This window comes from Patella vulgata, chromosome 9 (assembly GCF_932274485.2).
Source record: "Patella vulgata chromosome 9, xgPatVulg1.2, whole genome shotgun sequence".
In the NCBI taxonomy this organism is placed as follows: Eukaryota; Metazoa; Mollusca; class Gastropoda; family Patellidae; genus Patella; species Patella vulgata.
In genome coordinates this window covers 11,463,058-11,475,127 of record NC_065887.2, presented here as the reverse complement: position 1 = coordinate 11,475,127, position 12,070 = coordinate 11,463,058, and the positions used below count along the sequence as shown (strand labels likewise).

At 37.5% G+C, this 12,070-nt stretch overlaps 1 protein-coding gene across 1 annotated transcript in view; it reads right to left on the bottom strand.

Annotated features, from left to right (window-relative positions):
* LOC126831854 (mucin-12) overlaps window positions 1–12,070 on the bottom strand; it is a 202,925-nt gene that overhangs the window by 102,058 nt on the left and 88,797 nt on the right. The gene's annotated exons all lie outside the window — the stretch shown is intronic.

Here is a 12,070-nt window from a genome sequence, read left to right as displayed (position 1 = left end):
GTTAACTATGTGTTAAAAATACAATTATTGATCCATTTGTACGTATTGATTTTATTGAAATTTCCAGCTTCATCATAACTATAAGAGACCCTGTAGTAGTTTGTGGGAGAAGTCCCGGGCGCCGATGGCGAAGTTCATGGTCCTGGATATATTAATGATTTGTTTTTCAAGGCTGAATTTAAAGTGCTTGTCTGAAAATATAAGCAGGGCCTCGAAGAACTGTAACTGTCTATTACCTGTGGGAGAAGTTCCAGGCGCAGTCGGTGAAGTTCCGGGTACAGTTGGAGAAGTTCCGGGTGCTGTTGGCGACGTTCCTGGTGCTGGAGACAAATGATTTTATATTAGGTATTTCAGAAAAGAATGAATTGTTTGTCAATAATTTAACAGCTTATATTCAAGTACTTTCCTGAAAACGTGTAACTATAAAGCAAATTGACAATATTATCCGCCACTGCTTTATAATTATAATTATAATCGCATAGTTGACTTGTTGTCCTATTTACCTATGGTCTCGGGTGCCGTTGGGGAAGTTCCCTGTGCTGGCGATAGAACTGATTTTATCTTTGGTATTTCAGAAAAGAATGAATTGTTTGTCAATATGTGAAAAGGGCAAGTTAAACTGATCCGAGTGAATCGAAAATATTGACAATATCATCCAATACTGCTGTGTGCAAATAGACTACACCTTCGAAATTAATAATTGTAATTGTATAGATGACTTTAGTGTTCTGTTATAACACACTTGGGAGTTACAAAACCTAACCCTGGGCATTTAACTTCAAATCTGGAATTGGCGATTTTTTAGGTCACTTTATTGCATTCGAGGTACGTTTTGTTTTCAAAAATAGGCTAATGTAAACTAAACAACATATGCTTATACTAATAAAATATATAATACACATTTAAGGAAATAGTAAGATGGCATTTGAAAAGTCACAAAATAGTACAGGTAGTTATCAAAATGTTTGCATATGTAACCCAGTCCATGTCAAGCAAATTGTCAAATAGTTGACTTTTTGTTCTTCTATTACCTGTGGGAGAAGTTCCAGGCGCAGTCGGTGAAGTTCCGGGTACAGTTGGAGAAGTTCCGGGTGCTGTTGGTGAAGTTCCTGGTGCTGGAGATAGAAATGATTTTATCTTAGATATTTTAGAAACGAATGGATTGTGCGTCAGTACTTTAATTAGTCAACGTAAAGTGTTTGTCTGAAACCTGACATTCAGCTTCGAAATCCTGTAGCTCTTAAGCAAATTGACAAATGGTAAAACAAATCTAGTCATGAATATTACCTGTAGGCGATGTGCCAGGCGGTGGGACAGAGGGAGAAGTACCTGGTGGCGGTGCAGTGGGCGATGTTCCTGGTGGTGCTGCAGTAGGTGAAGTTCCTGGAGGTGGGGCAGTAGGTGATGTTCCAGACGGTGGAGCAGTGGGCGATGTTCCAGGAGGTGGGGCAGTAGGTGATGTGCCAGGCGGTGGAGCAGTAGGCGATGTTCCAGGTGGTGGGGCAGTGGGTGTTGTGCCAGATGGTGGAGCAGTAGGGGAAGTTCCGGGTGGTGGAGCAGTAGGTGATGTTCCAGGCGGTGGGGCAGTTGGCGATGTCCCAGGTGGCGCTGCTGTTGGGGATGTTCCTGGTGGTTGAACAGTTGGAGAAGTCCCTGGTGGTGGAGCAGTGGGTGAGGTTCCAGGTAGCGCTGCTGTAGGTGATGTTCCAGTTGGCGCTACAGTTGGGGATGCTCCAAGTGCTGTGGGCGAAAACGTTAGCTATGTGTTAAAAATATAATTATTGATCCATTTGTAAGTATTGATTTTATTGAAATTTCAAGCTTCATCATAACTATAAGAGACCCTGTAGTAGTTTGTGGGAGAAGTCCCGGGCGCCGATGGCGAAGTTCATGGTCCTGGATATATTAATGATTTGTTTTTCAAGGCTGAATTTAAAGTGCTTGTCTGAAAATATAAGCAGGGCCTCGAAGAACTGTAACTGTCTATTACCTGTGGGAGAAGTTCCAGGCGCAGTCGGTGAAGTTCCGGGTACAGTTGGAGAAGTTCCGGGTGCTGTTGGCGAAGTTCCTGGTGCTGGAGACAAATGATTTTATATTGGGTATTTCAGAAAAGAATGAATTGTTTGTCAATAATTTAACAGCTTATATTCAAGTACTTTCATGAAAACGTGTAACTATAAAGCAAATTGACAATATTATCCGCCACTGCTTTATAATTATAATTATAATCGCATAGTTGACTTGTTGTCCTATTTACCTATGGTCTCGGGTGCCGTTGGGGAAGTTCCCTGTGCTGGCGATAGAACTGATTTTATCTTTGATATTTCAGAAAAGAATGAATTGTTTGTCAATATGTGAAAAGGGCAAGTTAAACTGATCGAGTGAGTCGAAAAAATTGACAATATCATCCAATACTGCTGTGTGCAAATAGACTACACCTTCGAAATTAATAATTGTATAGATGACTTTAGTGTTCTGTTATAACACACTTGTGAGATACAAAACCTGATCCTGAGCATTTTAACTTCAAATCTGGAATTGGCGCTTTTTTAAGTCACTTTATTGCATTCGAGGCACGTTTTGTTTTCAAAAATAGGCTAATGTAAATTAAACAACATATGATTATACTAATAAAATACATAATATACATTTAAGGAAATAGTAAGATGGCATTTGAAAAGCAACAAAATAGTACAGGTAGTTATCAAAATGTTTGCATATGTAACCCATATGTAATCCATGTCAAGCAAATTGTCAAATAGTTGACTTTGGTCTTCTATTACCTGTGGGAGAAGTTCCAGGGTACAGTTGGAGAAGTTCCGGGTGCTGTTGGTGAAGTTCCGTCTAACTATCCCTTATGTCACGCTAACATGATTTTCGGAAGGGGGGGGGGGAATAACCCAGGAACGACAGATTTTGAAGCGCTGAAAATCGAACCCAACGCTTCAGGCCAAATTCGAAAAACATCCGTCAAAATCTCCTGTATCACATTAAAATAACAACGGCAGTAACTTCAAAACGGAATATCGTAACATTCTGAGTACGGGGATTATATTTTCATGGTGCGTATGCGTCATACAAAGTTTAAAAACAAATCCTTCAACTAAACGGAAGGCTGAAAATCGATAGAGAGATCATCCTCTCAAGGTATGCAATCATTAAACAACGTCCGTTAAAACTCTGGTCCTTATCCTGTCAGAAAGGACGGATCGACTATATTCTCCCAAATTCCGCGTGGACGTATTAAAAAATCCGTTAAAAATTGTTAACAAGCCAAATGCTGACGGACGGACATCAGTGACGGCACACTATTTGTTGCCTTTATATGTTGGGTTATACCTGTCGGTGAAGATGGTTGCTGTGGTTGTGTGGGTTGTGTTGCAGTTGGTGATTGAACCCCAACTGGTTCAGTGGGCGATGTCACAGGTGGTGGTCCTGTAATAATGATATGATAATAATATAGCATAAATTGAGAAATAAATGCGATATTCTACCAGAGCTATCTGGTATCTTCCAGTTGGTGCTGCCATGTGCAGTTGGTTGGTTCTGTTATGTTAGATAGCAAAAAAGGTAACGATAAATCGATCAAGGCATATCTTACGATTGAGGGTTGAAACTCAAACTGGATTAGGTCGTAGCGCCGTGCTGTCATGTGCAGTTGGTTGGTTCTGTTATGTTAGGAAGCAAAGGTAATGATAGATAGATCAAGACATATCTTACGATTTACGGTTGAAACTCGAAACTGGACTACGGCGTAAAGTCGCTGTGCGGGTAAAATGTCCTAATGGCACACTTCATGGTGTACACCGTCTTCATTACCCCTGTGTATGGTAATATTTGTTCACTAATTTGTATAATGACGTAGAAATTGTTAATGCAGTAATATCTTAGTCAAATTTAAACTTTTCATATTTTGACAAAATTGGTAATCGTGTATTATCTTAGACAAATCTAAATTATTCATATTTTGACAAAGTCAAAGGGACCGTGCCGTTTAACCTGAATAAATTGGATATATCCCGTAATTGGTATCTTTAAACAACGCTGTCAATCTAATTAAGCAAAAATCAAGTAGACAAAACACTTTAATTCTAATACCAACATAGCGCAACCTATCATAGCTTAAAATTATCAAAAGGCTAAAAACTTAAAAATAATACTTATATATCAGTATCCTAATACAGTTGCATAATTACAAAATAAATAAAAGAAATAAATAAATGCATACCCGTGGGCGAAGTTACTTTTATTTCCGCTAAAATATAAAATATAATTACATCCTAAGTTTGAACATTTGGTAAATTAACACCATATTTATAAACAGCCTTCAAGGGAGAGAGCGAGAGAAATGGGGTTTAACGTCCACTCGACACAAACTTGCGCGTAGGGGTCTTTAGCAGTGGGAGGAAACCGGAGGACCCGGAGAAAACCCACGAGGTTGGACAGGCGACCCTACTCCTTGCCACGTACAACCGGGGATTCGAAACCACGCCTGTCGACTCAATGACAGACTTTATGATACAGCGCGCACGCTAACCATTCAGAAATCCAACCCCCCAAACAGCCTTCAAATGACATTTGATGTATAAAGACTATTTGTTATAAGCTCTTTTTTTAAAATCAATTTCAACAGAAATCTAAGTATCTATATTAATAGACAATTCTCGAAGGGTGGTTGAGATTCCGAATGGTTTAATGCGTGCGCGTTATGCCGTAAGGTATATCCCAGCTTGTACGTTACAAGGAATAGGGTCGCCTGTCCAACCTCGTGGGTTTTTTCGTGGTTCGTTGATTTCCTTCCGCTGCTAAATCGCAAAAAAACACCCCCCCCAAAAAAAACCCTAAAAAAACCCAAAAAAATCTTCAGAAGCAATGAACACATCTTGCACAACTTGGGGATATGTCACCATAGGGTTTTTATTAGCAAATTTTTAAAGCATGGTAACTTAAACGCATTTTTTAAAGTCAATAATAACACAATTATACACACAGTCGAGATATATTTCTAAGATATGTAACATACATCCACTGGTGAGATGCACACGGTATGGGGTTGTTGGTTGATATTCTACATCGGTAGTAATTTGAAAGTTTTGCTTTCTTTGGGACCTCTGGTATGTAAGATAATGCATTCCTTGTTTATTCTTTAGATGGATCGATCCATCGTGTATGCCATTTAGCTAATCGGAAATCATAATTTAGAAAACTAACAAACCTGTCGGGGATGTTCCAGGTGCTTCGGTTTCAACAAAACATGCCCTTACATCTAAATTGAACTTTACAGAAACATTAGTATCAACTGGTTTGAGTGAAACTTTTATCTTTTGGGTTGTAGTACTTGGTGCAAAGTCGGCTCTCGGGGTTTCATCTTGTAATCCGGGCTAGAAGAAACAGCAACATACAATAACTAACAAATTCTTTTGCACCAACAGTGTCAGTTTTAGGCATGGTAGGCTGTAACATGGGCCTCAAGATCTAGCCACGGTGTATAATATTTTTGACTCTGTCATAGATGTTCCTTACACGCACTGTAGTAACATCTTTGATCATCCTCGAATTGGGCGACTGCGATTGCGATTGAGGGGAGGGGTGGGGTGTGGCGGCTCATAAATGGAGTAGCCCGTTTCTCTTTATCTAAATCAGACACGGTGTATTACGTACTTAATCCGACACTATGTACCACGTAGTTAATGTGACACTGTGTACCACGTAGTTAATTCGATTCTGTGTACCATGTAGTTAATCCGACACTGTGTACCGCGTTGTTAAGCCGGCACTGTGTACCACGTAGTAATGTAAATGGATGTAATAACATGGAGATACTATACCATTGGTTTCGGGTTCTATAGACCTAGCAACGCTATAAAATTCTCTAATATATGTAAGTGTAGTCGTTTAAACAATATGTACCTATCCGAACATACCCAGTGCAGAAATAAGCAGCGAAAGCTAGTTATTTGCTAGGACAAAATTCGCCTTTACCTGATTCAATCCATAGATTTCACACAGTAGAGGCTCAACAATAATTTCAATAATACGTAATTAACCATAAAACAATAATTTGGTTTTATAAAATGCTTTGGTAAGACACAGAGTTGATTTTTTTTCTCAGGGAAATACATTTTCGCAATAAATATTTGGGAACGCCCCAAATATGACATTTTGAAACAATATCTATAATACCCCTTATTATTGGCCTAACAATACGATATCTACATGTAGATAAAAAGATGCACAAGAAAATGCTTTGTCTTAAGAAGCACCGCCGATGATATATTTGTTATTCCTTTCTGTCAAGCTGATTAAAGTACCAAACAACAATGTTATCAATTAAAAATGGCTTATTTCGTATCTGAATAACCAGTATCAAATGTTATTGCCGACCAAGACAAACTCAGAAAATTAGGAATATTTATTTAACCCCGTGACGTGAAGCTGGCGTCACGTCAATACTGTTAGATTTTAAAAACTGAAAACAAAACAACTTACTTGATTTGTTACTGGTATTTCCGAATCATCAGACTTAATAAGCGTTAAGGTCACGCTATCGATGTTACTTGGATTTAGAATGGTAAAAGAGCCCAATTCCACTTCATCGTTAGAGTTAGGTGTAAAATCAATAGTAAATTCTATTGGTTCTGATCCAATAGGTGTAACGGATAAAGGTTCGGTGCTACTTCTGAGGCTGTTAACCTGGTCCGGACTTAACCCATCGACACTTATCGCAGGTATAAAGGCTGGTCTTTCCATTCCATTTATTTCCTCGCATCGTTCTGAATAAAATTTAACGAATTAAATTACATCGTTACATTTATCATCAGTGATTACTGAGCTTGAAAATCGTACACAACATACATAATAAATGCACTAAGAATTTTGAAAGGCTTACTTCCTTAAGAAAAACTCAACCACCTGAACAAATATATGGACAGACCTCCGGTCTGTAGCAGTGTTCGATAATAATTGTTCTTTAATTTCCGAAATTCAGGGTGTGGGGGTGGATGGTTGAATGGTTAGCGTGTGCGCGCTGTATCATAAAGTCATTGAGTCAACTGGCGTGGTTTCAATTCCCCGTATGTACGTGAACAGGAGTAGGGTCGCCTGTCCATTCTCGTGGGTTTTCTCCAGGTCCTCCGGTTTCCTCCCCACTGCTAAAGACACCTACGCACACGCGAATTATTGAAATAAAATTGAATCATATGTTAGTCCCGAAATGACCTAGTTTGTATCGAGTGGACGTTAAACCCCATCTCTCTCTCTCTCTCTCGCTCTCTCTCTCCGAAATTCAGATAAATGTGGTTGTCTGGTACCGGATTTCGTAGATAGCTGTTTGGCCTGGATGTGACGTAACCTATTTCATGTGTCCCTCGGACTCCCACAGCCGACATACACAGAACTAAGACTAGTAATTGCTAGTTGTCCCCACTTTTGTTTGAATTGACCTTTCCTGGCAGGTTTTGGAGAATAGTAATGATTTTGAGGGGGAAGAATCGAGAAATAAACTGGTCTTGCGAAGTAGTGAAGTGGGCAGTGTAGTTTCAAAAGATATTATTCAAGTGAAACATTATAAAAGATAAATCCGTATTGTTATTAGAAATATTTCAAATTACGACCATATAATAAATAATTAATACCTGTTGTTGCTGGTAAGGTTGGCGACGTTGCAAGTGGAGCTAGAAAATGAAAGAATAAGTTTAGTTAAATTCCAGACAACGTAATGAACATTAGGGAAAATTTATCACCAATTTACATTAAGGGTTTGGAAAGACCTGCCTATACAATACACATATATAAACATAAGGAGTGTTTGAATTAATGTTATCTGAATTGTAATTCCCTTGCATGTAAGAGTTTATGAGTTACAGTGTTTGAATAATAGTGGTCGATAAAAACGCCTAATTTGTCACGTTTCTCGCGAATCGATGAATCTGATATTTTTAAAGTCATTTCTTCTGCAATGCGCCATTTTTGCATAGAGTTATGAAATTTCCTGAAACTGTTTTTGTCATTGTATCTACATTATAGGGCTTTAGATAAAACTGTTTAGGTATTTATATTTACTTTTAATTGCAAATACAGAGTTGTCGACATGATGTAATTGAGAATTCTGCGTACTGGCGAATGTAATGTATAGTTAAGAGAATTGAGCAGTGGTAAAATATTTTACTGGTAGTGTTAAATATTTCACGCGAAAGCTATGGTGGCTGAAAGCGTCCATTTAGATCCGCGTGTTAAGCCAGCACGACGAAAGAGGCGCCGATCGGCGACTTTTTCGTCGTACTAGCTTAACGGCGACCCACGACTTTCACAACACGAGAGTCGCCGTTAAGCCACGCGACGAAAAAGTTGCCGAAAAAATCGGCGCCTTTTTCGGCGACTTTTTCGTCGCTTTGGCTTAACGGCGACTCTCGCCTCGGAAGTTTATAGTTAGTTACATGCGGAATGGCTACATTTTACTTCATTTTACAGTGTGTGTTATGAGCAGAGTTAATTCCCATGTATAACTTACGTCGTTCTTATAATTTGTAACAATGCGGAATATTTTCTTATGATTGTGCATTCTATTTTCAGAATATTACATGTTGTATTGTATTGAATAGTCTACAAATACAATAACAACAAGCATCTTGGTAGTGTTTCCTTTTGATACTGTATACTGGGAATTTTATCTAGTGGGCCAAGCCCATAGTCCCTACCGAACAAAAACTAAAGGTTTCTAAGAATAATCGTAGGTCAAAAATGTGATGGCGTCCTTATATAGTCAACGTGCAAAATAACAAAATCTATACATTTCGTAAATAAATCTTAAACACAAGCAAATGAAACTATTTACCCGTTGGTGAAGTTCCAGGTACCACAGTCTCTTCAAAACAGGCCCTAACGTCGAGACTGAATTTAACTGGACTGGAAACAATAGCTGGTGTCACTTTAATTCGAATCTTCTCGGCTTTGGTTGCTGCTGGGAAATTAGCTTTAGGTACTTGTGCCGCGAGTCCCTGTAAATAATATTATACTGCTGTAGGGAGTCACACAGGAATCTGTCATGCATAATAAGCGACATACTTTAGAAAGTCACCCAAGACTGCACTGTGTATACTTAACTTGGGCGACTTTCTGTAATATACAAATCAAAAAACAAAAGTAACACAATTTCATATTCACACTTTTGTATAGTCTGGTAAACGAGATAATCGGGTATCGTTATTTCTTAATTTGGAGAAATTATAAAACAAATAGCATCAACAAGACAGGTGGCCAAAACAAAAGGCATCACGAAACTTCCAATCATTGCAAATTTCTATAGAGCACGAAAAGGGCAGTGTTTTTGCACTGGATGTTATTACTAAGAATAAATATGTTATTAAAATCAAAGTTTTACACTTACAGTATCCGTGACGGGTGTCTCACTACCATCAAAAGCTACCAATGTTATTTCAACACTAGCAACATTTTCAGGAATAACAAAAGCAACTGATCCCAACTCAATTTCTTCATTTGTATTAGGTGACAAATCGATTGTAAATTCTAGCGAGCCGTTCACTGTTATGGATACTGGGCCGTTGTTTGGATTAAGTTTATCAATTTGTTCGGGTGCCAAACCGTTGATACTGCTTGCTGGTATAAATGCTGGATTTTCCATACCATTTATTTCCTCACATCGTTCTGTAAAGCGGAAATTAATTAATTAATTAATTGAAAAAATACACATACTACACAGACATAGTAAGCAATAAACAACCAATATCAAATAAAGTGAATGGATCTGGGCTCCAGTCGTATGTGCCCTCTGCTATATCGGTGAGGCAAACATAGGCGTACTTGCGTAGTTGTTGGTACAATATAATGTCTTAAAATGCAACCAGTTCCTCAAATACACTAGCTCTAGGTACAAATAACTGACAAATAATTAATTACAGCGTGACATGTTGTCAGGTTATTTCAAACCAAGTATTTCCTTGCTTGGTTATAGTTTTTTAATAATACATGAACAGTAATTCAATATTAGCATTGTTAGGGCATTTTTTTTTAGTTATAAACTAACGATATTAATATGATTTAAACTAATCTGATTGCATTTGAAGAAGATAATTATTTGGAATTTGAATGTTGATATAAGGAGTATTTCCGATTATTCAGAAAATACAAGCGAAAATAGACTTATAAACAAGCCATCAGTGAGGATGATTGCCCCCACCGACATTCCAAAATAAATAGATGACATATACTAACTAATTGAACATTTATCTTTTTGAAAAGTATGGAACAATCAAACAGAACATCTAATCTTATTATCTTGTCCCACAATATCGGCAAATTAAATTGCTTAGTGCTATGGTCAGTTCCTTTAGATAGATACGGAATAGTATATTATCTGCTTTTAACATGATATTCTAGTACCGATAAAAAGATACGGATTAGTATATCATCCGCTGTTATAAACTTTTAACATAATATTTTAGTATCGCTAAAAAATACCCGACTGCTATTACCTGTGGGAGACGTTCCCGGCGCAGTTGGTGAAGTTCCGGGTGCAGTTGGTGAAGTTCCAGGCGCAGTCGGTGATGTTCCGGGTGCAGTTGGCGATGTTCCTGGTGCTGGAGATATAAATGTTTGTATAGATATTTCAGAAAAGAATTAATTGTTTGTCAAGACTTGGACTGCTTAAATTAAATGGTTTGTCTGAAAACAGGCCCGGGGCTTAAATTTAACTGTCAAGGAAATTTACGTTCCTTTTAATTATATGAAAATTCATTACATGTTTACTGTTTATCCCTATATTACACTGCTGACAGCTATTGTTACAGATCTATTTGAGTCCTCGCAATGTTTTATTTCATTCCATCTGATATAAAATTTCCTAAAATATATTTAACAAGTTATCAAATCGTCCATTAGGCTTACCTGTTGGTGATGTTCCTTCTGTGCCAGTTGTAACTATAAAGATACAGATGTAGTAGAACATTAATATGGGATAAAGTAATTATATTAAATGTGGATAAAGAAATATCTAAGAAAAAAAGAATAAAGATTTGCTACGAACCTACAAAACAGGCGTGCACACTAACATCAATCGTCACTGGTTTGTCCGAATCCGTTGGTGTTATTTCAACCATAATCTCTGTGACAACGACTTCAGGTGGGAATTTAAGAGAATCATCAGTGGTATCATTCTGTTTAAAGATAGAACGATATTGTAATTTAAAGTTTATTGGTGGATTCAAATCAAATAAAAGTAAACGACTGGAAACACATACAATTCCCCATATAAAGCATCTAATTAAATCAATGAATATAAACAATTTATGGTTGTATGACTCTTATAAATTGAAAAGAAAAAATTGTATTGGTTTGACCATGACAAAGTACTTACATCAGTAGATACAAGTAGTGTCCATGGTGCTGAAGGTCCCGTTCGTCCAAATACTCTAAATGTTTGCACATTGTCATTGGCAGGAAGTTTTACTTCTGACAGATCAACGGGCTCAGCATCAGTAAGTTTAAATGTGACGTTGGTAGGAGCATCCGATGGGTTAATTGTAAATTGATCACCACCTGGTCTCAGATTCTCTGGATCATCTGTCGATGGGAATCCAGATGGTTGTTCAAGGTATTCAGCTGGTATAACTGTTGGACTCTCCATTCCTTCTGTCACAAGACATCGTGCTGAAATACAAAATGTGCCAAGGGTTAAGATACAACACACATCCATAAATCAAATGCATGTAAATCATTTTTGTTTTATTTAAACTGTAATGGTCACATTTTGTTGCATTCAAAAAGTGTTTATATAAATGAAGCCTGGACCTTATTCCCTTTCTTACAAAATAAATAAAAATAAACTTACGTGTAGTTGTTCCAACTGGTAAAATGAATAAAAGGAAAAGTTAAGATAAGATAAGTAACTCAACCAATTTTGTTTCAGCTTAGAATTGTTCGACTGTTTTTATTTACATACGCATATAGATATACATGTATTTTATAGTTGTTATAAACTAACGAAACTGCAGTTGAACAAAATGGATATCTGTAATTTGACTCTGGAAATTAGGGATATTCAGAAATTACAATT